Here is a 5,000-nt window from a genome sequence, read left to right as displayed (position 1 = left end):
TCGGGCGCTTTGGATCTTTGTCGGGCGCTTTGGATCTTTGTCGGGCGCTTTGGATCTTTGTCGGGCGCTTTGGATCTTTGTCGGGCGCTTTGGATCTTTGTCGGGCGCTTTGGATCTTTGTCGGGCGCTTTGGATCTTTGTCGGGCGCTTTGGATCTTTGTCGGGCGCTTTGGATCTTTGTCGGGCGTTTTGGATCTTTGTCGGGCGTTTTGGATCTTTGTCGGGCGTTTTGGATCTTTGTCGGGCGTTTTGGATCTTTGTCGGGCGTTTTGGATCTTTGTCGGGCGTTTTGGATCTTTGTCGGGCGTTTTGGATCTTTGTCGGGCGTTTTGGATCTTTGTCGGGCGTTTTGGATCTTTGCCGCTACTTTTGGATCTTTGCCGCTACTTTTGGATCTTTGCCGCTACTTTTGGATCTTTGTCGCTACTTTTGGATCTTTGTCGCTACTTTTGGATCTTTGTCGCTACTTTTGGATCTTTGTCGCTACTTTTGGATCTTTGTCGCACTTTCTCGCTGCTCTCGTACCGAGACACAGAGATAGACCGAGGCACAGAAACATACCGAGACACAGAGACAGACCGAGACAGAGACAGACCGAGACACAGACAGACCGAGACACAGAGACAGACCGAGACACAGACAGACCGAGACACAGAGACAGACCGAGACACAGAGACAGACCGAGACACAGAGACAGACCGAGACACAGAGACAGACCGAGACACAGAGACAGACCGAGACACAGACAGACCGAGACACAGAGACAGACCGAGACACAGAGACAGACCGAGACACAGAGACAGACCGAGACACAGAGACAGACCGAGACACAGACCGAGACACAGAGACAGACCGAGACACAGAGACAGACCGAGACACAGAGACAGACCGAGACACAGAGACAGACCGAGACACAGAGACAGACCGAGACACAGAGACAGACCGAGACACAGAGACAGACCGAGACACAGAGACAGACCGAGACACAGAGACAGACCGAGACACAGAGACAGACCGAGACACAGAGACAGACCGAGACACAGAGACAGACCGAGACACAGAGACAGACCGAGACACAGAGACAGACCGAGACACAGAGACAGACCGAGACACAGAGACAGACCGAGACACAGAGACAGACCGAGACACAGACAGACACACAGTGACAGACACAGTGAGACAGTGACAGGCACACAGTGACAGGCACACAGTGACAGACACACAGAGAGACACAACGACACACAGTAACAGACCCACAATGATAGAGACACACAAAGACACACAAATACAGACAGAGGCAGATCTCTAGGGAAATATCTTGTTAAATATGGCAATGGAAACCACAATGACCCAACAGGGTAAACGAGGAGACTGGATTGGGAGACGAGATTTTACGCGACTCAATCTGATATTTACCAAAGATTCACCCCAGACATCATTGGCTGTTTAAGATACCTTATCCCAATATAAAAAAGTATTAGGTTAACAAATGTATTTCAGCTGGTGGATAATGATAGAGAACTAAAGAATAAATCACATGGAAAGCAGACTCAATTTTGGTACGTCAGAGCTCTAAGGGTCGAGGAAATACTTTACAAAGATTACAAAGGATTACAAAGGCGGAGCATGCCGACAGGAGACCTTTTGATCCATATCTAGGTCGGATGCGAAAAAAAATCATAATAAAACAATAAATAAAAACTATAATAATGTAAATAAATAAAATACATAAATAAATACATAGGTATCGTTAAATAATCAACAAACAGGTAAATAGTAAATGATAATAAATTGACATATAACTAATAATAAATGAAAATCAGACAGACAAATGATAACAAAACAAAAACAAATAATATAACAAATTATAATCATTACAGCATCTTACTTAGGTATTTATCTAAATGATTCTTAAAGCTTCGAACTGAACTACATTGCACTACCTGTGCAGGAAGTTTATTCCATTCATTTACTACACGGTTGGCAAAGTTGTTTCTACCTACTTCCAAATTGAATCTATTTCCGGACAGTTTGAGACCATTGTTTCTTGTCTGATTCTCATTCAATGTGAAAATTTGGTCACTTTTGATGTTGTCAATTCCCTTTAAAATCTTAAAGACCTGTATCAAGTCACCTCTGAGTCTACGCTTTTTTAGGGAAAACAGATTCATGTGTTTTAGTCGATTTTCGTATGATTTATTTTTGATATTTGGAATCAGTTTTGTGGTTCGCCGTTGTACTTTTTCCAGTCTGTCAATGTCTTTAATGAGATTCGGTGACCATACAGAAACAGCATATTCCAAATGTGGACGAACTAACGATTTATATAGCTTGTTAATGAGTGATGGACTTTTGAAATCAAAAGATCGCGCAATCAGTCCCAGAATCTTATTTGCTTTCTCAGAGGCTGAAATACACTGCTTGGATGATTTGAGGTCGTTACTGATAATTACGCCGAGATCTTTTTCACTATCCACTTTTGTTAACGAATTTCCAAATAACTTGTAATCGTACTTACTGTTATTTTTACCTATGTGCATTACCTTGCATTTACTTGTGTTAAATTTCATTAGCCACTTTTCAGACCATTGCTGCAATTGATCTAAATCTGCTTGAATATCTAATTGGTTTGAGTGATCATTTGCCACTCCGCACAGTTTTGTATCGTCAGCAAATTTGGAAACAGTAGATTTTAGTCCATGGTCTATATCATTTATATATACTATGAATAGAAGTGGCCCAAGAACGGAACCCTGAGGAACTCCACTTGCAACACTTTTCCATCCAGAAGTTTTTCCATTTAAAACAACTCTCGGTTTTCGACCATTCAACCAATTACTAGTCCAACCTAATAGGCTACCACTTATTCCATGCAAAGCTAGTTTAGTAAGTAGTCTTTCGTGTGGGACGGTATCAAAAGCTTTTGCAAAGTCTAGATATATTAAATCTATATTGTTTCTTTTGTCATAATTGGAGATAACTGTGTTGTAGAATTCGAGTAAGTTAGTCACGCAAGAACGTTTCCGTCTGAAACCATGCTGGCTATCATTTATCAAACGGTTACTTTCTAAATGATGTTCGATAGCATCTCTGATGATAGTTTCCATTATTTTTCCTACGATTGAAGTCAAACTTATAGGCCTATAGTTATTTGGTTTCTTTTTGTCACCTTTTTTGAATATGGGAGTAACGTTAGCTAGCTTCCATTCTCTTGGGACATCTCCGGATATGATGGATTTCTTGAAAATAATTTCTAATGGAACAACAATCTCATTTTTCATTTCCTTTAAGATTCTTGGATGCCAACCGTCAGGCCCTGGTGTTTTATTAACTTTGAGTTTGTCTATACACCTTTTAATTTTTTCTTTTGTTATATTTACCGTAGTAAGTTTACCCCAGACTTTTCACAGGTTTCAGTTTGGAATTCACTTTGAGGTGTTTCGTTTACGAATACCGAGCTAAAATAATTGTTTAAGATATTACACATTCCTTCATTTGAATATTCAAGTTGACAGTCAGCAGATAATAGTGGACCAATGTGATTCCTAACAACCTTTTTATCTCTAATGTAACTATAGAATTCTTTGGGATTCTCTTTGGATTTATCAGCGATGTTCATTTCGTATTGTCGTTTTCTTTTCCTTAGTCTTTTTTAAATCTCTCTGTATTGATACATAATTTTCATAGTCATTAGATGCACCCGAGCACTTATATTTCTTATAAGCCTGTCTCTTTTTAGCAATACTTTTTTCAGTTTCTTTGTCGAGCCACTTTGGGGGGATTCATGAACATAATTGGAATAATGAGAACATAAGGATTTTTTTGAGGGGGGGGGCGTTCACCACCTGGTAGTGAGCAAATTTGTGCAAAAAATAAGTGGAAGAAGGAAGCGGAAGGAAAATTGGTCCTTCAAAAAAGGCTTAGGAAAACAGACAAGAACATAGGAAGATTACAAATGAGTTAGAATTGGCTATACAAGAATACACATGGAAAAAGAATGTAATATTGAAATTGAGGTGGTATAAAAATGGTGATATGAACAGATATATTTTAGTTTCATAAATGGCAAATTGAAACAACCAAGATGACAATGGGTAGCGAGGTTTTTGAGGCTTTAATTCTGACAGTGATAATGAAAGCCTCCCATTCGTCTTCTCGAAGGAGAGCATTTTTCCCCAAGAGAAACGAGAGGCGAGCAAAAACCCGGGCTAAAAAAAAAAAAAAAAAAAGGAAATGGACGTGAGGGAAGTGCGTAATATTTTGGGATTGTTGGATACGAGAAGAGTCCCAAGACTTGGCAGTTTTCAACTGCAGTTTTAAGAATAGGTGAACAGGATTCAATCTTATTGTACGTTCATCAAAAGGAAAAAATAGTGTCGCACGATTCTGAAATGGCTAAAGTGGTACCAATTTGCATAGGTGGAAGTAAGGGGGTATTACTAAACTACAGGCCGGTATCTATGACCAGCACAAGTTAGATTATAGAAATAGATTGTGAAAGATCGGTGTATCAAACATCTTTATGACTATTTTGGCCGTCAGTTAGTTTGGCTTTAGATCTAGAAGTTCGTGCTTGTCAAATGCTTTAAGTTCTTACTCGAGTGATTAATGTGATGAAAGAGGAGTGTTTTTGATTCAGTACCTCAAGGTCGCTTTCTATAAAAATTGGTAAATCGTGGAAGACTAAAAGATAAATTACTGGAATGGACACTTTTTTTTAAGGGAAGGCTCACTAGGACAGTGTTAAAGGATAAAACAGGATGGAGAACAGTGATCAGACGCGTTCCAGGCAGTTCAGTGCTAGCACCTATGTTTCTTATCTTTGTCGTTGACATGATAGAAGGTACAAAAAGGTACGCCATGTTCACAGACGATGCAAAAATTACGGAAAGTATAAAAAAAAAAAAAAAAAAAAAAAAAAAAATCGAGGACTGTAGGTTGCTGGAAAAATATCTAGACACTACATTTGCATGGGACCAAGAAGGATAGATTAGTTTCAC

The 5,000-nt window shown here is 39.5% G+C and overlaps 1 protein-coding gene across 1 annotated transcript in view; it reads right to left on the bottom strand.

Moving 5' to 3' along the window:
- The window catches only part of LOC143029947 (peroxidase-like), an 85,133-nt gene that overhangs the window by 50,857 nt on the left and 29,276 nt on the right, over positions 1 to 5,000 (bottom strand). The window lies entirely within an intron of this gene.

This window comes from Oratosquilla oratoria, chromosome 11 (assembly GCF_046742065.1).
Source record: "Oratosquilla oratoria isolate Oo_2021 chromosome 11, ASM4674206v1, whole genome shotgun sequence".
In the NCBI taxonomy this organism is placed as follows: Eukaryota; Metazoa; Arthropoda; class Malacostraca; order Stomatopoda; family Squillidae; genus Oratosquilla; species Oratosquilla oratoria.
Note: the sequence above shows the minus strand (reverse complement) of the source record. Positions and strands in the feature narration are given on the sequence as shown.